Here is a 24,035-nt window from a genome sequence, read left to right on the forward strand (position 1 = left end):
GGTGTGCTAAGAAATAAATACAGAGAAGAGGGCAGCATAAAGGAGGAGCTGTGATTAGAGCAGAACCAATTACAAAAAAGTCCATTTGTCTGTGTACGTGTGAGAGAATGAGGACTCAACAGCTTTGCCTTCTTGTTCAGGCTTAGACACTTCAGTCCACGACTGAATGGTCAAAAACAGTACCAGGGTTTCATGATCACGCTAAGGAGAATGCTTTCCCTGATACCTTAATGTTGTAAAAGCCCGTGGTTTGCAGGGATGCAGTCTTAGCATCAAAGTGATCTGAATAACGGTTCTTTCCTAAGGAAGGGGGATGGGAGTCTAGAGCAGTTCAACTCTTTTGTTTCTCAGATCAGCTTTTCCAGGGAGGAAATTATTGGTCTTGGAGAGGAGTGTGAAGACATGTTGAAAAAAAAAAAAAGTGTGTGTGTGTGTGTAATAGTGTCTCTGGATAGACTGAAGAGTGATATTTTCCTGAATATTTACAAGCATACCTCGTGTAAATTAGAGTGTGTGGCTCTGTACTGAAGATGACTGGGCAACTATAGGAATAATTTGCCCCTTTAATATACCCTGTTTCCTTTGTTTTACTTGTTATCCATGCAGTATGAATGATCAGACTTTTTTTCATTTTTTCCCAATTTGTGAAATTTTAGATCTCTCAGACTTGCTCATAGACGGTTTTATGCCATTATTTGACAATCACCCAAACTATAATTGTCATGGTATTATGTTTGTTGTTTATCAAATGCTCAGACAGGCCTTTGTCCAAACATTTGAAATTCACTCTCTGCAAACATGATAGTCACCAGAATTAGTGGTATAAATGCCTATGTAAAATGGATGTGAACACACCTGGTGCAAATTCACCTGAAATGGGTAGAAGAGTGAAGTAAACATGGTAAAAATTCTTAAAATTATTGTGAACATTTTGAGAAAATTGCATAAAAATCTTTAATGTTGGAATAATTTTTAAACTGATCAAATAGCCGTTCAAAAAGATTTCTTACTATGTCTCAAGCTTTAAGATTAAGCTTCTTTCCGGAAGGTAAAAATAATTCCTTCTTTTTTTGTGTAGTGCTTGACTTTAGTGACATATCTCTTACTGAGAATTCTCTGCCCAGATGTCTAATTTCAGTCCTGTCTGACTGAAATCCTGAGATCAGGGAAGCAGTGGCCATTTGTTCCTTGAATTCTTTAGCAGGAATTTGATTTAGGCATCTATGTGAACAGAAGTGGTGAAGGAGAAGGCGCAATGTAAACCACTAGTTTCTGAAGCTGAGAACAAATCCTTTCTTAAGAAGTAGAAATGAGGGTGGGAATGGAAAAGCTTTGTAGAGAAGCAGGATATGTTCTGGGCAGAGACTTTCTGGATCCAAGACAGAATATTTACCTTCTCACCATTTTCTTTTCTGATGCTTATTTTGTGACTCAAGGAAAACATGGGAAGCGATGCAGTTGGAGACAAAGTGAGAAATCTCTCAGGAGGCGTTATCTATTAAGGGAAATGGGAGATGGTTTGGAGTGGGAAGCTGCAGAGTGCTGTGATGCCTGGGGTTTGACTGTAAGTAACTGCTGCTGGCACAGCGGGGGTTTATTTTGGCCCAGACCTGCCCTGGGAACAGCAGAGAAGCTAACGCTCTTGGAATTCTCTCCCTTTACGATTCACTCAGCAACTTGGCTTCAAAAGAGTATTTAGAAAAAAAAAAAAAAAGAGGCAGGAAATGTATCCAAATATTGAAGCCAAGGTTAGTATGTGAAACTGTGAGGCGGAGATTAAAGACCCAACAACCCTGATCTCCCTGACTAGAAAATTTAAAGGGGGCTAGAAGGAAGGGCTTGTGTACAGATGGAGGGAGATGAACATTTGGGGGCAGTGGCTTCTATTCTGAAGAGCTTGTTCAGCCCTGTGTGAAATATGCTTGAGATCTCTGAAATGGGAGTAACCTAACACAAAATTTGCAGTATCTGTGGCAGGGAGAGGACAGGACTGAGAGGCTGTAGGGAAGGCAGCAGCAAAAGCTTTTTTTTTTGTTTGCGTGTTCATCACATGCAGATTTTTGTTGTTTCCATTAGTGCTGCTGCTCTTCCCCCAGGGCTGCCCTCTTGCTTCCCTTTCCAGAGGCTGTGGTGTCCTTGGTCTTAATGTTTGTCTCACATGTAGGAGGTGAACCACAGTATACTGAGACAGCAATGAATCTAGCAATGGCATGAACAAAGCACGCTGTAGGATGAAAGTCACCCGGTGCATAATGATTAAAACTGGTTCAGGTTGAAACATCAGATTCAGGATATTTTTTTTTTTCTTTTTTTAAAAAATTGCTGCAAAGATGTTTAGTCAGTTCACATGGGACACAGTTTAGTCCATGTGAAAGGAATGTAAAATACAATTTTCAGTATGGGTATTATTTGTTACATTATGTATTTTTAGCCTAGAGGATGAATTATATATCTTAAATACCTGTTTCAGCACATAACCAACTTACTCACAAACCTGTGGCAAATGCCAGAACCTTCAGGTTATGTACAAACCAAACTGGATAGATTTTGTTACTGTCATAATGGTTTGTGAAAGGGCAACATAATAGCTTCTACCAAGGAACTTTGCTACAAACAGTATTATTTGCAATTCCAGACTTTCTTGCAAATACAGTCGTCTTCTCTTTTTCCTTTCCTTTGTCCCAAGCCAGATCATCTGTTAAGCTGAATATGACAGTATTTTTCTCCTTTTTAAAAAAATGTAAACAGAACTGAACACAGAGTACAAATTCTCTGCAGCCTTAAGATATCCAGTTTTTCACTTGACCTTTATAAAAAGTCAATTTGTGCTTTGTTTCTTTAACATGAAATCTAAAATGCCCTCCAGTCACTTCCTCACAGTATTCATTTTTGACCATAAGCAAAGCAAAATTGCGTTTGCTCTTTTCAGGAACTACTAATGCTCGGGAGACAGGGGATTCATTTCTGCTTTTTGTTTATACTGGAGAGTTCAGGTTGCAAAGATCTGGTGTCGCCACCATAATGTCATTCACTTTGCAGTTAACTGTGTATTGCAAGATGTCAATGCAAGCTCAATTTGAGAGAGAGAATGGATAACTGTAGATTGAACAGGGACCGAAACCCCGGATTTCTGATTTTGCATCTGTTGCTGACAAAAACAAGTTAGGCAAGCTACTTAGGCCAGAAGTGGCAGCTCAGTTAGGGTGACTCATACTTTGGAGATCCCCACCAAGACACTCTGAGTCTGAGTTTTTGGAATAGGGAAATACCTACATTTCCAGATGGTGGGTCACAGGAGCTGCTGCAGGGCTGCAGAACTCCGTTGTTACATGCGACAGGTTTAAAAGGAGTGTGCATGGAGTGTTCTGAGAATTAATTTATGTTTCACAAAATTCACAAGAGGGTTTTTTTCATAACATTTTAGGTATTCTGGCTGTAGAGGTTCAGTGTGAGATTCATACCCAACAATTTTTTTGTGCCTTTAAATACCTCTGTCTAAGTAAATCTCCTTAACTCCTTTGGCAGCCCATCAGTGACTTTCAAAGTCATGTGGTGTGGAAAACCCTTTTAAAAGAGTGCTGCCCCACTGGGTCTCACCGAGTAAGTACTCCTGCACCATGAGAGTACTTTCCAGCTAGTACCTAGGCTTGAAGGCACATGTCCCTTGACCTTGTTCCTCGTACCACACCCAGAGTGCGTATTTTTGGACACAAGTATGCATGCCTTATCATGCCAGCTGTTGCTTAAGTATTCACATGAAACTCACTGTTTCCAAAGAAGATGCTGCAGTCTATAAATGTTGGTGAACTGTTGGAGTCAAAATCAGGCACCCAGTTCATTGCTGGGTTAAATCTGAATACAATTGCATTAGTCATATGGGGCACTGGGTTGAAAACCCCATTGTGATGTGGTTGGTCATACCACTGACATTTCTTTTCTGGCTGAACCATTGTTTGCAGTTTACATGTTTCTTGGATGCCTTAGAAAGGCTGGAAGGTGAGCAGAACTGAATGAATTGAATATTATCTTGTACAGACTTCTTTCATATAACCATGATTTAATCAAGAATTAAATTTTTGGAAATTCACATACTGCATAGTATCCCCTGGTTGACTACTGTTCTAAAAATAAAGTTGACACAAAAAATCAGACATACAGAATAAATTCAGTATCTCCTCTTTTCAAACTTTCTAATCTGTGATAATAAAAATTCTGCTTGTAAAGTATTTTATGTATTTTGTGACAGCATAAGGCACTTCAATCAGGATCTCAAAATGCTTTATGAACGCAGATTTGTTAAGTCTTCCAAGACTCAGTGGAAGACAGTGAGCATTATTGTACTGTAAGTCTGCAATATAGCTAGAAAGATTAAAAAATCTAGGCCTCTGGATTCTGTGAATCCTTCACTTTAACCACAAGATCTTCCTTTCACATCTGTGACTTAAAAAAGAAATGATTTTCTTCATTGTAATGAGATGTAGTAATTAGAATATGGAAACAATCTGTGGCCTCTGAAACTGTACAGATGTCACTACTGCATTTTATAGTCACTTGGGGCTTTGTGGTTAACTGGAGATAGAATTCGAACTGTCCTGTTCCAAAAGCAAAGGCTCTTAACATTTAGGCTAAAAAAAGCATCTGCACTGGCTCTTTGCTATAAAGGGCTTGTGATGTTCACATGTGATAAGACACGATTCTGACCACTTGAAACAATAGTATGCCATTTATGTGTACATATGAAGGATACAGCAGTAGGAGTTCCTGGACAGTCTTTAGTAGCTCTTGATGCCTGATTTATTAATCAGTCAATTCAATTAATGCAGCTTTGTGTGCAGTGATATGGCTCTATGTTGTATAATTTATTTCCCTTGTACAAAAGACTCATTGTCCTGGTTTGCCAATGAGACCTTGTAAATGTGTGTGTGTGTTGCTCAAGCAACAACTTTTTGATTTTTTTTTTTTTTTCTGCTTTGGTTCCTGTTTTTAGCCATCTAATTGATGTTACTGTTTGCCTTTTGTGCCTACAGAACTTCCCAAGCTATTGCAAACTGTGCTATCCAACTCTTTTCTTCTGTCAACCTCTTCATTCCAATGTCACCCACCCATGGTGCCAGGGAATAATAATACACAGAGGTGTTAAAAAGTGTCCTCATTTAAATGTTTTCAAAAGTACCTTTGTGTTTGATCATAAGGGTGTTACCTAAAAATTCGTCTGACCTGGAACCAGTATTTTAGAGTTCATTAGAAATTGGTTGACTGTGTTGTTGATAGTCATGTGTGTAGACCAGGAGAACCTCAAGTTGCACCAGGGAAGGTTTAGACTGGCTCTGAGGAAGGATTTCTGTGCAGAAGGGGCTGTTGGGCGTTGGAATGGGCTGCCCAGGGCAGGGGGGAGTCCCCATCCCTGGAGGGGTTGAAGAGTCGGGCTGACCCAGCGCTGAGGGATCTGGGGGAGCTGGGTATGGTCAGAGTGAGGTTCATGGTTGGACTGGAGGAGCTTCAAGGTCTTTTCCAACCGAGATGATTCTGTGATTCTGTGACATTATGATCATTAAGGTTTTTGTAAAGAAGGTATCACTGAAAGGCTCCCTTTGCTACCAGATGTAGAGAGAAGAGTGAGTTAACCTGTGTTCTTCTTAGGCTGGGCGATGGAGCCAATCTTCCCAGCCTTGTCCACATAGAAACTTCTACTGTCCTACCTCCCCCCAGAGGTGCAATTCCAATGCTCTAGTTATCGCAGCATATCTTACCATATGGATATGCTTATTCCAACAGAAAAACATTCACCCAGGGAGTTATTACGGCAGTAAGTCTACTTCATACATATTCTTGAGGATATAAGGTCTTTGAGTGCTGAAAGCTTTAAGAAAGAAACAGTAGTGGCCAGTGAAAGGAAATAAGAAAGAAAAATTTGCTTACTCTAAGGAAAATTGGACTTGTGTATTTGACATTGCCTAAGCTAAGAAGTTACTAGAGTGTTACCTCCTCATCTTAGGACAACCATATATGTGTGTCATCTTGGCTATGTCTTTTTCTTCCCTCCAAAAGTATATTATTTGTATAGTATTTGAGGATTTTATCCATTTGCCTGGATTTTGAGCAGTCCAGCAGCCTGGTCAGAACAGTAGGTAGTGCTGCAAGCAAGTTACAGAGGAGACATTACACATCTCAGATTCGTTAAGCTCACTGTGCATGTGTTACAGAGCACAAAAGCATGTTATTTTTACCCAGGATTTCCCCAAAGTAAATATGGCTTCCTACCCTCTTTTGAACTCAGATGAACTTTGCTGATGCCCAGAAGCTGCAGCTACAGTTAAAACCAAGTTTTGTTGTTCATAGGTGGAAAAAGCAGCAGCCTGAGTTTCTCAATCATTATGTGAGCAGGAAGTTTTGTTTAGCTAGAACCAGTGGCTAAAAGGAAGTGCTTTGTGATTGCTTTGGTTCTCCTTTCTCAGGAATTATGCCTTTCCCTGGACTTGTCAGCAGTGGGCCAGCTGGTTTACAGCATCCGTATCCAGCCCTTGAGGATTAAAGCAAATAGACCTCTAAAATCAACATTAATGCAAGGGTGACTACTATCCATCTTGCACTTTGGATCTGGGTAAATAGAGAAAGAGAATGGAAAGGAAACGAGGCTTCTGACAGGTTTTCGCATTCTATATTTTAAGTAGCAACTGTTTTTCAAACTGTTTCTAGAGTCTAGAATAGGATAAATCCTTGGAGAGGAAGGTTAGTGTACAGAACACAGGTGAGGTGACCAGGGTTGAATGAAAAAGTATGATTTATTGTCTATTTTTTACAGTTTATCATGCTACCATTTTATATGTGTACTTTATAAAATACCATTATATTTATTGTTAGTTGTTGTATATGTAAATGCTACTTGCTTATATAGCTCCACAAAGGCCTGCTACAATACTTAAAATAGCCAGACGTATTCTTGCTCCAAATAGTTCACTACTTCTAACTACAAAAATAAGTTTTAATTACTTCCTATATCTCTATTGTGCTTTCTTAGTCATGTTAGACTGACGCTGCTCCTTCTTTGTGGATAGGTTCCAGACACTAAACCAGAGCAGCTCAGGAAAGGCTGGATGTCATTTCTGTGCAACAGCCTGAAATGTTTCTGCTGCTGGCCTTATATGGGGATGGTTGAAAGGGAAATCCCCCCATGTAGGAACCTTCAGGTGAGAACTTGTGAGAAGGAATATATCACATTATGCTTTTTTGCACATACTTTACTGTGCCAAGAATATTACAAATAAAATATACCTGTCAGCAGGTAATATGTCAGCAAAACCGCTACCATCTGAGATCATGGTATGAAGCCTCTGGTTCCACCAGCTTCAATAGCGAATCAGCCTTTTCCCAACAGAGCCTCTTTGGGGAGAGAAATGTTCATGTCTGCATCAGTCCTCATTGTCTTTTGAAACAACCTCAGCATCAATGTGCTAGAGTTCAAGTATTACTCAAACTGCCTGATTTCAAAGATAGTTCTGTCATTGTAGAGTCCCCTCCAGATCTGAAGTGCCTTCTGTTTCCAATTGTTGGTAGGAGTGTACCGCCTTTTAATAAAAAGAGTTTTCATACCCACTTGTAGTAAAGAACAGGGATGGCTAACCAGCAAAGAGAAAGGAGTAGATCCTCTGTTCACGGAGGGTAGACAATTCTGTCGTCTATTATCAAGCTACACTGACGTAATTTTCAAAACAACAGCTTTCTGTTTTTAACAGCTATAATCATCACCAGGAAGAGATGTGAAGAAGAGAGCCCCACTGTACCCTGTTGAAGCTATTTCTTTTCTTTTGCAAGCAGTCACAGAAAACTGAGATGATTCGTGTTCTGGAAGAAAAAAATTTCTCTTCTGCCTCTTTCTTTTCTGTAAGAGAAGACATGAACCAATTCACATTCCTCTATATCTGTAACAACAGTGAAGTTCCACAACCTTCACAAAATATCCCAAGTTTCTTAGCTAAAGTAGATTAGGACATAGCTACAAAGCTTCATTGATTATAATCTTCATTGAGAGGTTATGGATATTAGTTGCCAATTGATACTGACAAATATTTTATAAGCAAGTTTCTGTGTAAAGTTAAATCACTGGTGCATTTGCAGAGACCACTATTAGAGCTAATGCCCGTGTGGCCAGTACTACAGAGAATATTCTGATATGGTGCTACAGTAGAGAGATGTAATTAGCGGGCATTTATGTACAAGAATTGTCATTTTTGATCAGGCAAGGCAAAGATGGACAACACAGTGGCAGGCTGGAAAGCACCAGGCAGGTGACAGTGAGCTGGATGCTCTCTCAATACAGAGTTGGGGAGCAGTCCAAGTGGCACGGGCTGGCAACGTCAGGTAACTGTAGACTGTTTTGCCTCTGAATCTGGGAGAACCCATAGAGGAAAAATAGTTTCATTTAAAGAAAGCTGTTGGTAATAAGCACAATTGGGTTTTAATGTGGTTCATACCGATAGAACAGAAATCAAATTTGAGTCTAATTGGCATACACAAATGGAAGGAGAAGCGGAGAGAAGCACAGAGCAGCAATGGCTGTCTTGAGCTGAGAGGCTCAGCAATCAGTGCCGAGGCAGCCAGTCTCCATTAAGATCCTATCCATAATGCATGAGGTTTGGAAACCCAGGGGACTGTCCAACAAAAAAGGAAGAATCCTCCAAACCACCCTTCAGAAAGTGATGGGCACGCTGTCCCAGAAGGGGCCTGTCTAGAGAGCACTTTTAGTAAGTAATGGTTCACTTTGCCAGTAGAGGTGATAGAGCACTAATGCACTACAAGCCAAGTGCTGGCATCCCTTCCACGGCACTCACATGCTCTGCTGTTCAAGGATCACTGCGGAGAAACACGGCTTTTTTGATTTCATCAAGATTACTGTTATTTTATTTTGAGCAGATTGCAGGAAGCAATCCCTGCCTTAACTTTCCTCTCAGGTTGGGAATACAAATGTCCTCCTGATTACTTAGTTAAACCCTTAAACCTTTAATTGTTAACCCTTTATTTCTTTAGTGTGGGTCTAAAAAAATTAGGAGTCTATTTCAATAATTCTGAGATTTAGAAGGATTCACATTAAGAATTTTGATTCAAACTGCTGAAGTACTAGAACAGAGTGACTAGCCTGAAAATGTGGATTTGGACTTTTCCTGAGACACTGTGGTTTGGTCCTCACAAATTTGCATGTCTTTTCTGCTGAAGCTATGGGCCAGACCTAATGTAAATCACTTCAGTCCTGTTTCTCATTTCTGATTTTGGGGGGGGGGGCTACAGTATTATTGAGTGTTCCAGTTATGTTTCGTACCTACATCAGAAAAAATCTTTACATTGGGCATTTTAAACATTTTCAGCACAAATGCCATATTGAAAAAGCAGAGTTATTAACTGAAATCTTCCTCATTAGAGTTAGTTCTGCTAAAATGGAGATGCAACAGGCAGTGATTGGAGTGACTGAATAAATGGAGCTTGCAATTCAGAAGGTATTTCTCATCTGCCCATGTTTTATCTTGTCTGTGGACTTTATACTATACAGTAACATAGACTTGAGACTGGCCTCCTGGGTCTTCATGAGGACTGTGGTCTATGACCTTTTCCATCAAAGAGAAGAGGGAGGATCTTTCAGTTCACAGATGTCCAATTTATTTGCAGCAAACTACAGAATTCTGGAGAACATAAAGCCTACATCCCACATACCACAAACCTTCCGACTACCTTACACTTTGGCAGGCAACTGAGTGAACAGCTGAAACAGTAGGGATCAAAGTTGCAGTACTGTAAACAGCTTTGGCTCCACTGAAATCAAACCCAGCGAAGTGTAATGGTGAATTTGCTTCTCAGTCCTGAGAGGTATTGATTCCTTCTTCTTTGCTAGTAAGGCCTCCTGCATGGAGGGTACTTTGACAAGTAAGATTTGTAGAGATCTTCATGGTCTTGAACTGATGGAGTGTGCTCTAGGGTGAGACAAGGTGAAGATATCTGAAGATTACTAGTGGAGATTTATAACTCAGTAACTTGAGGGAGATTCTGTAAGTAGCGTTGGTCCTTTTTCTAAAGCAAAAGCAGAAATATATCCAACTATAAAAGGGACCTGATAGTAGTCTGCAAGTACATAAAAGGCTGGTGTAAAGAGGGAGGGGATCAATTTTTCTTCAATTCACGGTGGATAGAACAGAACAACAGTCTACAGTTGGTCAAGGAAGCCTCAGACAAGATTTTAAGAAACTTTTTCTAATGATAATGGTAAGAAAGCCCTGAAATAGATTTCTTGGGGAAGTTGAAGGAATTTAGGAATTTTGTATAAGCACAAATTCATCTTGCTGCAGAGTAGGGAGAACAACTAGATGACAAGGCTCTTCCAGGCTGTGATTCCATGATTTTATACTAGGTTATAGCTTTGGGCAAAGTCCTGAGCTTGTGGTGCATAATTTGTTCTGCCTTATTTCTATCCATTTACTATAGACAGAGTTGGAGAAGGCCAGGGAAGTTTATTCTGGTGCATCTTTCTTTCCTATTCTTCTGCATCTGTTCATTTAGACACAGAGAGGTCTAACTCCAACCTGGAATCCAAAACACGACTCCATGAGAGCATGACTGAAATTAGAAAGGGCCGTTTCTAAACTACTCAGATTATGCATTTGGCCTGTTCCCATATTGGCACATGCTTCTGTGCGGATCCTGTGAAGCCAAGGTAAATGCTGAGCAAGTCTTTCCCAACCTTTATGCCAATACTTGGGATTCTAGCAGTAGTCTTCAGTGAAGTACCATCCATTCAAATGTGTTAGATTGCCAGTATATGCCAGGTAGTTCAAGTTGCACTCTACAGAGCATTTGCTGAGTGAAGTTAATACGTAAAATTGTGGTGGACTTAATTGTACTTCTTTTTAGGTACATTTTTTTTTCTTAATGCGTAGTTGTCAGTGTCATAGACCCTAGGGTCTGAAAAATATATGACCTATGTTTGGCCCGTAAAAATGATAGACTCTTTCTACCTATTTACATACCTGTAGAGTCCCATGTGACATTTGATTCAGCTGGGAGGTAGTTTAATACTTTTTTGCCTCAAGGGGGTTTCATTTAATTAAAGCTCCTCAGTTTTTGGTAGGTTGCAGTTCTTTCTCTCTAATGACTTTCTCAGCTGTGCCGTGCACTTTTGCAGAGATCATGTTACTGGCTGTTCACAGGAGCAGAAGGTCACCTTGTAGGAGCAGCCACTGCAGTCAGTGGACACTGACCTGCCAGGTAACATGAAAATGAGGGAAATTAGTGACATTCCTAAATGGTACTCTTATGTGTCTGTCTTATAAAGCCACTCAGACCAGGGATCATCAATATGGACCATTTTCAGAACGTTCCCAGATGTATGTAGAAGTTCATTGAACGTGGGTCTTTCAGATTATCATTGAGAGACCTGTAGTCAAATTATATTTCTTTTCTTCAAGTCTGAAATATTTTCTAGACTTTCCCAGAAAAGCATCAGAAATCCTGAGGAAAGCTGACTGATGATGGTATCTGTTAAAGAGCTGAAAAAAACAATTTTAGTTTTAAAAGACTCCTTAAAATAATTTATTTTTCATCTTCTATCTCTCTGCAATCTTTCAGTAATGCTTCATGCCATCCTTAAAAATGTGTCAGGCCTGGATTTTGCTCTGAAGAGAATGCATTAGGTCTATTTGTCATTATCATAACCTTTGTCTCTAGATGTCTCTTTATGGCACTCAGGTTTCGTAGCTACTGGAAGCTTTTCTGTTATTGATTGTTGTAGCTGGCAGTGACCACTCTTTCAATGTGACATAACAATTTTTACTTCCACCATCTCTGCATATTGCCATTTGGAAACAGACCACCTAGGAGGAACAGATGTGAGTTTTAAGTGATTAAGGTGTTAATTGATTCTTTTTGAGCTTTCTCTTCTCTCTTTCATCCACCAGGTTGTCTATACATTTTGCCATAGATACTGAGAGAACACTACAACAAGTTTGAGTTCAGATCCCTTGATCCAAAGTCTTTTATTTTGGTATTGATGATACTGACCTGACAATCTCCAAGGAGGGCTGTCTGTGTCTTCACAGTATTAGGAAAGTTTCAAGAGAAGGTGTCCTACTGTCAGATGGAAGGTCTGTGCTTCTTGCATAGTCATGTCAGCAGATTCCCAGACTCCTATGCAGGCAGCCCTGGAGGAATTGGTCTCGGTGTTGGAGATGGTAGTTCTATGGACGATCATGAAGAGTAGCAGAAATAAAACCAGACTCTTCTAAAACAGATTTAGGGTGAATACAAGATCCTTTGATCACTCCAAACATGATTTTGCAGAAAACCCAGTGTACAGCTTGTTTTGAAAGCAGAGAGACACTTGTCAGCAATTATTGCTAAGCAAGGGAGAGGACAGTTAAGATAGATAAACTTGTCAGCTGTGTCAACTGAGATGATGGAGGAGCAGAAGGGCCATCTGTAAGGTTGAAAAAGACCATTGTGTTTTAGATTCAGATAGTGAGGTTGTTCTTGCATAATGCTGAAAAAAATGGTTGAGAGTATCCTTGTTTTTATATGCACTAATTCCACAATTATTACAGATAAAAGAGTCATGAGTGATGGGCTAAGAGTTGTATTATCACCAGGAATTATGTTTGCTGTTGACAACAATTTTTTTTTAGGCTTGCATGACTGATTCTTTCAATTTGAGCTCCCCTTGCTATTCAGAGGATTAACTGGTCTCCTCCGTCTGCACACTGTTGGTTTGTTCATCTTCCATCTTTCATACTTATCTCTTTAAAATTGCAACTTCTGCTGATTTTCTCCAAAGGATCTTCATAGACTTGACTGATAACTATATCAAATGTACTCTTTTTCTTGTAAAATCTGATGATGTAAGATTCTCACCATGACATCCAATTTGAGACTGGCAATGAATACACTGGTGTTCACTCTGTTGGGCTGCTAGGCTTTGGCTGTCTACATGGCTGGTTAGAACCCCTGAAGAGTGACTTGTAAGGCCCAGGGAGACTAAAAGGTTCAAACTTGCAAAATGCATAAAACAGTGTATCCAGAACTATTTTAATGTGTCAGGAACTTCCTTTAAATGCTACTATTATTTTTGTTTAAAAATAATAGTAAACACATTTCATTTTTGTAGGACCTAAACAAAATATCTTCTGCTCTGATGCCTGAGAGCCAGCAGAGGGAGTGAAAGTTAACTACTGAACCACCTTGGGCAATGCTGAGCTGAGATACTGAGGAAAAACCTTGTGCACAAAAAAAATTGCACATCATATTCCTTTCAAGTCCCATTAGAAATGAAGACTAAATAATCAGTCTGCCAAACAGGAAAATATGATAGTAGTAACAAAAAACATTTTAATTCCACGCTTCTAAGTGGATATTAGCAACAATAACATTAAACAAAATTAAACCATAAAAAAGTACTCAAGAGCATCGTATTCATAGGCAGCATATAGAACCTGATGAGACTTCTGGTATGTTCTCTCCATTACAGATGCTAGCATGAAGGAAGTGAAAAAATCTGTGTGTTGCCCTTGGCTTGTTCAGACTGTTGTTATGTTTATTTTTATAATATTACTCTCCCTCTCCTCTCAATAACTTACAGGTTTCAAACCCTGTTTTTCTCCGTCACACTGAAAGATGTTTAATGCATCTTCATTAATATACATGCAATGCTGTTACTGTTTTCTGCCGAAGAGGTAACTGTGGCTTTTCCATCTCAGGTCTCAGCTGTGTGTGCGAGAGTGAGAGAGACAGAGAGAAACAGAAAGGGGAAGTGCAAAAGAGAGTTGTTTTGTGTATATATGTAGGGAGTTTAAAAAAAAAAAACCAACAAAACAACCTATCTTTTTTTGTTTTTGTAGAATATATACACTATATATCCAGAAGATGCTCAAAGCAGAGTCATGTCAGCAGGGTCCAAGGGGGACCTTTTTTTAAATAGTTAAATTTTAAGGCCTATCAGCCAGCTTTTAATCAACTTGGTGTATATCATGTTGGAATGTATGTAGTGTTCTGGCCTCTTAATCGGAATTTCATATTAGAGAAAGTCAAATGTCTTCTACAGACATGAAACTGGAGTAGTTGCCCTTTTTTCCCCCCTCTGCATGACACAGATCACACTAGTATAGAAATCAGGGAGTGAGGTTCCTATGTATCAGCATATCAGTAGCTATAATAAGGGAATAACAAAAATAATAGGACATGCACAGGTATTATTAATCAATCGTGGTTGTAGTTACAGTTCATTAACTGCTTGGTCTTGTCTAGACCATTTCATGTTAATAGAGTGAAAGATTTTTTGCTATCAAAATAAATACTCGTGTTTTTACTTCTCAAACCAGGAAGGTGAGTACACCAGCAAGTTGACTTGGAAATTGTAGCTATGTGGTAAGGATAAAATATCTAATGAAAATAAAACATCTTTTTCAGTGGTACAGAGTCAGGAACATTGACTTCTTCTGGACAAGACTGTATTCTTTTTCATTTTCAACACAGTCAGATCCTGTCCAGTGTTTTCCTCCCTAAAATGTATGCACCGTAGCCTGTGTACAAGTTCCAGTGTAAGAAAGATTTTTACAAAGCAGGGAAAATTCATATCAGCAGCAACTCAAAGGATGAAATTATCTGGAGGTTTGATTCATGAAGGCAAATCAAAAGAGTTTTTTTTATGTACAGCTTGGAAATGTGAGAGAGAAATGGTCTGATAATCTAAAATGTTTCAGAAAGTCACAATGCTGCGAGGTTGCAAAATAAAACCCCAAACATGCAGCATAAAACCTTAAGGAAAAACTCTTGGGAAAAAACATTAAAGATGATACAAAGGAGTGTAATTTCTCAAGGTAAAATGAGATGATGAAATTTGTTCTTAACTATGAGTCAGCGTACAGAGGAGCACATTTCTAAGAAATATGATAGAAGTACAGCCACTGACTAAGACGGAATAACATTCTTAGAATACACTAATTACTGCACTGATCAGGATTAGGGACTAGGTAGTCTCTCAATCTCTAATTTGTGTAGTTGTATGGATTTGTTCACCATTTCAGTACATGGCAGATAATATTTCATATTCTCGCAGCACCTTTCAACAAATGATTTTAAATAGCTTTCATTAATACTCAAAATTGCCCTTTGTGATCAACAAGTGTTCTGCTTCTTACACACAACCTGGTAAAACGGGATGAGTATGAAATACAGCTCTATGTAGATGGGCCTTTGCAAGGTCTGTGCATTACTTAGAGTCGCTGCTGCCAGAGGAGAGATGTAAAAACACCCGCTCCATGTAACCAAGTAGCTCAGCCAGAACTGTATATATGAATCGTCCACTGAGACCTGTCAGCAGATCAAGAATTATCTAGTGAATAATTTTGTAAATTATTTTAGTAAAAATATGTTCAAGAATTTAACATCCAATATGTGAAGAAAGTGAAATTAATTGGAAACTTCTACTGAGCTACAGTAGACATTTCTTCAGCTGTAGCTGACAGGGAAGACTTTTTACCAGATGACACCTCACAAGCATTACTTGGTCGTCATTTTATATACTCCAGGTAAAATCCAGAGTACTGTAGTGAAGAACGCTATTATATGATACAGAAGTAGAGAATATCAGAATCTGAATCAGTGTTTGAAAAGAATCAAAGGCTCTTTTGTCTACTTTGACACCTGATACTCTGCAGCAAAGATTTCCACTTCCAATGAATAAAACTGCCGTAGGCCTTGTTTGCTACTCCAGATATCCAGGGAGTAAATCTCTCCAATTGTTCGAAACTGCATCGATATAGAACATCAGGAGGAATGTGCAGCAGAATGGGTATAATGTAAAAAATCTACAAGGCAGAAAATAAAAACTAAACAACCCTCTGATCTGCACACATAATCCCATGGTGCAGCTGACCCAGAATTGTAATGCAAATATTGTAGTTCAATCAGGCTATTTTAAGACAGGATAGGAATGAGGCTTCTACTTTCCCCAGAAGGAATGTACATCATTGCCTCTTCTTTAATTTCCTTTTGATTAAAAAAATATTAGACTGTCTGAAGAGTATGTGCTATCTTTTCTGTGTGTTGAGGGAAAGAGAAGAATCAAAAGGAATGAGAAATTCAGGTGAACTTGTCAATTCAGGTTCACTGGAAAAAGCTTAGAACTTTTTGTTAGATGCGTTTTATATGATTTGGTTTGGCTGATTAAGAAATCCAATTTCTTTCCTTCTTTCTTTCTAAAATTCTGAAATCTACCACTGAGATTCTAGATAAGGAGGGAACATGGGGATGTGAGTTAAGTTTCTCTGCGGCTCCTCTCTCACCAGTTCAAAGTTTATATAGCCATTAGTTCAATAGTTAGTGAGATGAGAGATTTTTTTGTTTGGGAAATGTCAGTTGTCAAAAGCATCCTTTAAATCATGGAATCATAGAATGGTTTGGGCTGGAAGGGACCTTAAAGACCATCTAGTTCCAAGCCCCCAGCCATGGGCAGGGCCACCTTCCACCAGCCCAGGTTGCCCAAAGCCCCGTCCAACCCGGCCTTGAACCCTTCCAGGGAGGGGGCAGCCACAGCTTCTCCTGGCAACCTGTGCCAGGGCCTCACCGCTCTCATAGTGAAGAATGTCTTTTTCAGATCTGATCCAAATCTCTCCTCTTTCAGTCTAAAACTGTTATCCCTTGTCCTATCCCTACACCCCCTGATGCAGAGTCCCTCCCCGTCTTTCCTGTAGCTCCTTTAAGTCCTGGGAGGCCGCTATAAGGTCTCTCCGGAGCCTTCTCTTCTCCAGCTGAACACCTCCAACTCTCTCAGCCTGTCCTCACAGGGGGTGCTCCAGCCCCTGATCATCTTCACGGCCTCCTCTGGCCCCACTCAAGCAGGTCCGTGTCCTTCAGGTGTTGGGAGCCCCAGAGCTGGACCCAGCACTGCAGGGGGGGCTCTCACGAGACTGGAGTAGAGACCTGACTATCCAGTATGACTGTCCAGTGTAGGATGGGGAGAGTGGCTTTTCCTGACAGTGTCGTGGAGACTCCAGAAAACAGAATAATGTTTTGATCAAAAAATACTAGATGATAACTTTCCTATTAAGAAGACAATATCAAGGAAGGATGAAGAAAGAGAACTGCTGACACAGAGAGAGAGCTATAGGCTTTATCAGGAATATCCTTAAGCAACAGAACGTTAAATTAGTTGAAGCTCTTGAATTTCTATTTTTGTATCTAGTTTTACTGTCCCACAGCTAGTTTGTGTTGTGTAGCTGTAGAAGGGCAATGGGAGTGAATATAGTGCTGATATAATAATTTAACATGAAGATTTGCATGTGGTAGATAGTGGAAAATCAGACTCTGCAGTATATGAATATACACATACACACAGGTAAAGTGATGCATAAAACTTTTTTAATCCTTGACTTTAGAGAGCCTTTTGTTCTGTTGAGGTTTCTTCTCTTTAGTATGTAATATTATGTAACAGAGAGTTTCTATTACTTTGTGTGTTGATCTGTCACTCCCACACTTCTCTACTAGAGCCAGAGATGGTTGCTTTGCACATGAAACTTGAAATGTGAATTTTTAAACTCTTCGTGGATTTCAGAAACTGATCTCCCCTCCCAAAGATGATCATTCCATTTGGTACAAGCTATAGAAATTTTAATGGATTTTGAAGCTCTACAGTATTAACTGGAGGGTGGAGGAAATTCTTTATGCAGTTCTGCATGTTGATGAAGGGGATAAAATCTTTGTTTCATGAGGTCTAGGTATGCCTAGCTACTGCAGTGGTAGGTGCCACAGAACTGTTTGGCTAAACAGTTTACATGAATTTAAGTGACAACATCCTGAGCGAGGTGGTGCTGGTAGTTCCAAACAAATGGCCATAAAACAGTGCGTGTGTTCTTCACTGTGTGTTTTTTTTGGTTTTGTAAAGACACTTCTTTTCTTTGGTCTTCATCATTTTTTAAGGATTTTTTTAGCTTCTTTTTAGCTTCTTCCTCTCTTTTGCAATGCATTAGTTACTATAGTAACTATGCTGTGAATGGTATAGAAAGAGGCTAGTGCACCCTAGCAGTGAAGTATAAAGCCACTTTATATAATAGTTTGAAATTTATATCACGGTTTTGAAAATACAGCAGTTTTGTGGTGGTTTCCATGACCACATACATGGTATAAGTATATATAGCACTCTTAGGTCATCACTGGTAATTACCTTCTTCTGCCAACATCCAAAGGATGGTAACAGCCCTGCCTGAAATTCAGACAAAGCCTTCTGAAATACACATCCAAGCACTTCACCACCATCCGTTTTCACCTTCTGAACATGTTTAGTTGTTATGAAAAAGTAATCTGTACCTGTAGCATAATGTTATATTAATTTAACTTCTACTTACTAAATAGATGGTTGGTGAAGGTTTGTGTCTGGACTGTTTGCAGTTGATTGAAATACTTTGCATTACTATATTACATCCCACTAGTGTAACAGCAGCAGTGTTTGTGCTGTGATCCTGTTATGTCCTAAGCTACCCTGCTTTGAGTCAGTATTTTCACCGATGAATGGCAAACATTGCGGAAAGCAAAGGTAGAGTAGAAAGTATTCCTGAAGCCAGTTCTGACCTGTAACTTCAGCATAGCTTCAGGAGACACTGAAGTACAGGGTATTTGTTGATAATAATGTATCACTCACCTGGTAACTTTTGTGTTTTTTTTTTTTTTTTTTTTTTTTTTTTTTTTTTTTCCAGAGAGCATATTTAAGCATAGCCTGGTGTAAATTCATACTTTAGTAATTGTGTTCTACCTATCCCTGGAGTTTTGAGTGAAAGCATTACCATTCATTACTTCCTGTCCTAAACACAGTGCTGCCACTTCTCATGATTTTATTGAGTCTCAGGATAGTTGTTGTATTTTCAAAAAGTTCCAGCTCCTGAAGTAATGCAAATATGTGAAATCTATTTCATTACATAAAGGGCACACTTCTCATTTTCTCAGCTGGGGGAAAAGCTTGAACTAGCAACTCAATGCACTGTTAAGACTGAAAAAAAAAAAAAAAGTAATTTAAAATATATTATTTTTAATATAGTCTCTAATTTAAGCAAGTATCTTTTCAAGTTCCTGACTCATAAATTTTGGATGTTTGGACTTGACAATAAGGTATTGTTTGTTTATTTTTGCTGTCATGCTCTTCTTGGGAGCTTGACTATCTCTCTCATTGGAGGAATAGCCTTTGCATTACCTCATAAAAGAAAGAGGTCTAAACTAGAAACCCATTTTAAAATGTTTTGAGACTCTTGGATGGAAGCTGTGAAAAACACATCTGTACTCTTAAATATGCATTAACATATAAAGCATATTAAAAAGTCAGTTCTTAAAATCTTATTCCCATGACCTGAAACTCTGCTGATGTCTCTCTCTGACCAGTATAGCAGATTCTTGATGAGCTGGCTAATTCCTTATTTAAACTCTGTGAACCACTTAGTAGATGACCTCAAATACTGTGTTCAGTTTTGGGCCCCTCATTGCAAGAAAGACATTGAAGTGCTGGAGTGCGTCCAAAGAAGGGCAGTGAAGCTGGTGCAGGGTCTAAAGAACAATTCTTATGAGGAGAAGCTGAGGGAACTGGGGTTGTTTAGTCTGGAGAAGAGGAGGCTGAGGGGAGACTTCATCACCCTCTACAACTCCCTGAAACAAGGATGTAGCGAGGTGGGGGTCAGTCTCTTCTCCCAAGGGACAAGTGAGAGGACAAGAGAAAGCAGCCTCAAGTTGCACAAGGGGAGATTTAGTTTGGATATTAGTAAAAATTTCTTCCCCATAAGCATTATCAAGCATTGGAAGAGGCTGCCCAGGGAGGTGTTTGAGTCACCACCCCTGGGGGTATTTATAAGACATGTAGACATGGTGCTTAGGGATGTGATTTAGTGGTGGAATTGCCAGTGTTAGGTTTATGGTTGGGCCTGATGATTCCAACCTAAATGATTCTGTGATTCTGTGATTCTATGATGCTTAGAGTTCTGAGGGCACTGTGAGTAAAAGACAATAGTTACAAGTAGAAAATGGCTAGTTTCTGCCAAGGTGTAGAAAAGAAAAAACCAGTATGTGATGCATGCATGCATGTGTGTGCATTTGTGTACATGTGGATGCTAGCATGCTGCTTTTGAAAGGTGTGTTGATCCCTGGTCAGCAAAAAAATGATGAGCAGAATATTTCACAGGTGCCTGCTTTCTGCAGGTTTTCTTGGCTCTTCCCTTTTAAATGCTTGGAGCTGACCATTGACAACATTTGGCTGACATTGTCATCTCATCTACTCATCTACACTGACAATGTCCTGCATTTCATCATATAGCAGATGCAAGCTCATATTTTTTCTTTGCAGAACAAATTGTTTAAAGTATTCCTCACTGTGTAATAGTAGGATGTTTATTTCAATAATGTGAACTGTTGGATTCCTGTAACTTGGAGCCTAGAGAAAGGGAAGGAGCAGGAGGGAGACTGAAAGGTTTCTGTACAAACCTCTGGCTACGAAGCCCAGTAACCTCTCCAAAGCACTGTCATATTTCAGCCAAGTTATAGAAGGACTTGGAAGCTTGCTCGAAGCAGGCCTAGGAGGAACTTGCATTGTTCACATTACTGCTGGTATTCTCTGTTTTCTGGACAAGAGCCAACAGGAAATTCCTGGGACAAATCCTTCCACTTTTTTTTTTTTTTTTTTTTAAACTAAAATATTTAGGGGAAAAAAAAAGGAAAGAGAGTGAAACTACATACAAAGAAGCCAATATTAACCTCAAATCACAGATATGTAAAGATTTGGGCCTCCTTTGTGATTTTATTTTTTCCTCTGAAGGATTTATGACCTCACACGCGTTGTTTCTGTGACATCAGATGGTGTTGCCATGGGAACATTTTATTGTCAAAAACAAAAGAATTTTGAAGAGTTCCTTAGCAGCACAGGACACAGAGTGCAGAGTATAAAGAAACTATTTTTATCTAGATGATAAATCTGTTTTATTAGGCCCATGATTTTTCAGCTCTGTCCTGCTAGAAGCAAGAATAAATCTGGCAAAAACAACAGTTGCACCTGTTAATCGGGGGCTGAATTTGTCCCTACATGCAAAATCTTGGGAATTTCCTTTCTTGTCTCCCCCCTCCAAATGACTGATAGTTTCCAAATGCTTTAACATATGAGAATAAACAACAATCTGTTCATACGAGCTTTACAGGAGCAAAAGCTTGATAAGTAACAGGAAGTTTATACTGCTGTGATTTTGGTTATTTTAAAATGACAGTGTACAATACTGAATGCAATTCATGCAGAATGAAATATTGAGGATCCGTATTTTATAATAGCTCCAGAATCAAAGGACATGAGAAATTGGGTAGTTTATGTTGTTCAATATACAGTCTCTAATTTGTACTGAGATGTGAGGGTGAGACCTGCTGTCCTCAGCTGCAATGATGGATACCCAGCAATTGAGCCATAGGTAAAAAAAGAACAAAATGTTGTGTTGAGCGTATTTAAAACACAGAAGAATGTTCAAACCCTAGCTGAAAACAACATGGGATGAACCTGCTAAAAACTGTTAATATGTAATAAATCTAGGAGTTTTATGTCCATAAAAATAGCAAGTGTGTATGGTGTGTGTATGTGCACACTGATAACATGTACTGGTAAGTGTTAGGATCAAATCTGTGTGCATATCTGCATACAGAGTTTAACATATAGTAACAGGGAACAGCCTAGTTTTCCTTAAGAAAAATATCAGCATGGGTTCCTGAAGAAAGTTGTTAGAGGAAATTTTAAAAATTCCTTTCACATATGTATCCTGCTCTAGTTAAGATTCTGCAGCTGCTGAATTTAGTGCCCCAGAACTGTTGCCGTATTCCAAAAGACAAGTGATCTCATTGCCATATATTTGCTAGAGTAAAAGTAATATACACAAGGGGATAGGTAGGTTAAACTCCATATGGTTAACCCCAACATTTCTGTTTTAAATGATTCCCTGCGTTTGGGTGTATATCAGCATTTTGCAATATTTTGCTGATCTTTTGTTTTGTAACGAGGTAACCTGGGGAGGGAGAGAATGATAGTAACTGTAATTACTACCGATTTATATCTGTTCTCTGTCCAATCCACCTCTACAAATGCATTCCTGTAGACCTAAGCAGCTTAGAAGTGGATCTGAGGGAATATCAAGGATGCAGAATCCCAGCATGGGAAGGAGAAGGAAAGTGCTGCTTAAACATTGACACATTGCCAGATGTAGTGCTTTTTAACATTGGTGTGGGCTTGTTCACACTTGTCAAATCATACTGTGCTTGCTAATGTTGCATTTTCATCAAATGTATTAGCTCGCTCTCTATTCCTGCTCTTCAGCAATCCTTTTCATTTCTCCATTCTTCCCTTCATTACACTGTTCTTTGTTTTCCCTTTCCCCCCTTATCTTACTGTTATTTTCTTTCTTTCTTTCTGCCTGACTTCTCCTCAGCTGAAAAAAATCAGTCTGACCCAATCTACATGTTTTTAGAACACGTAGGTTAAGCAGATTCCTGCCTGGAGGAATTTACAGTCTCATCCTGATGTACAACATGCAGGGAATATATAGGCTGATACACAAGAGTGGGAGTAGTTAGTTGTTAATCAGCAATTGAGGGATACATGAAGGAAACATGTTTGGGATTTTCTTAGGGAAAAAAAAAGGTATAGCAGTGGATGCCTGCCCTGAAGAAAGGGATGCTTTTTTTGGTGTATCAGTGGGTAGTGTCAATGAAGAAATGGAGTTCAGACCTGAGGAGCATTTTGTGCAGAATACTAGGATGCAGCAGAAATAACAGTAGGTGGGAGTTTCTTATAGGTGAAAAAGAGGCTCTTATATTAGTTGTGGAAAATAGCTGAGTTTTATGAAGGGATTTAAAAAAAAATAATACATGGAGTAGCAGAACATCCCCTCTTCCATCTTGTTTTAAATGTACACAACAGAAGAAAGTATTCTCATTCCTTTGCCCCCACAACTCTTCCCCATTTCCATGTGTGATGTAGAAGGATAAAAAGAGCATTGAACTCAGAGTGTCTGATATGGTTGGACAGGAGAAATACTGAAAAGATCTTTGCTGAGGGCAAATCTGTAGGCAGCAAACAAGGGTGAGTGGAAAGGAGTTGTCCTGAAAGGCTCTTATCTAGGATCTCATCTCATTGCATCCGAGAGGGGGATGTCTGACAAGTACAGACAGTTAAGCAATGCCAGTGTTAAAACAAGACTGTTGCCCTTCAGTGGTTTGAGAGCTGCTGCTGGAGGGAGAATGTTAAGCAGTACAAAATCCTGAAGGATCACTAAGATAGCCTGAACTATGTAGGTTATGCTGTCTAGCTGGTAGTGGATGTTCTTAGGGGCAGGTATCATATTATATTTTCTTTTTTTACTCTAGATTATAATTCTTTTTATTCTTATGCTGAAAAATGCTGATGGGTCTAAATCTTTTCTTCACATAGACAACCTTTCACAAACCTGAAAAGGAGATTTTGCCAAGGAAGGATTTCAGCTTGTGGTCCCTCAGTAATGTCTTTTGCAATACGAATATACAAATTTGTCCAAAAAAGAGCAAACAAGTTGCTGAGGAGGCAAAGCCAGTGGAGACGCAGACCAAGTTGTACCAGCTATTTCATGGACCTAGCACCTTTGCTGAGTGGGTCACAAAATGGGGTTTGGTCTTTGCTACCTTTCTCAGGAGATGTATAGGTCAGCTCTTCATATTGCCATGGGGCAGTTACTCATCATACTTGGGGACTAAAGATACTGACTTTGGTAGGGTTCGCATGGGCACTTCTGTGTTGGAAGCCCAAGGAAAATTCTGACCAGATCAGTTACTCTGTAGAAGCAGAGAAAGCTCCTTGATCTACCCGTATTAGTGGAAGAACTACAGATCTGCTCTACCTCTCTACCTTGTCATCCTTACAATGGGTAATCACTGCTTTTGTGCCAGCTTAGTGTGACACATCCACACCTGATGAATCTGATGGTTATCAACCACAGCCTAGACTGTAATGTTTTGGAGTTCTCATATCCTAT

The sequence above is a fragment of the Athene cunicularia genome, assembly GCF_003259725.1.
Source record: "Athene cunicularia isolate RWA chromosome 15 unlocalized genomic scaffold, athCun1 chr15_part1, whole genome shotgun sequence".
Taxonomy (NCBI): Eukaryota; Metazoa; Chordata; class Aves; order Strigiformes; family Strigidae; genus Athene; species Athene cunicularia.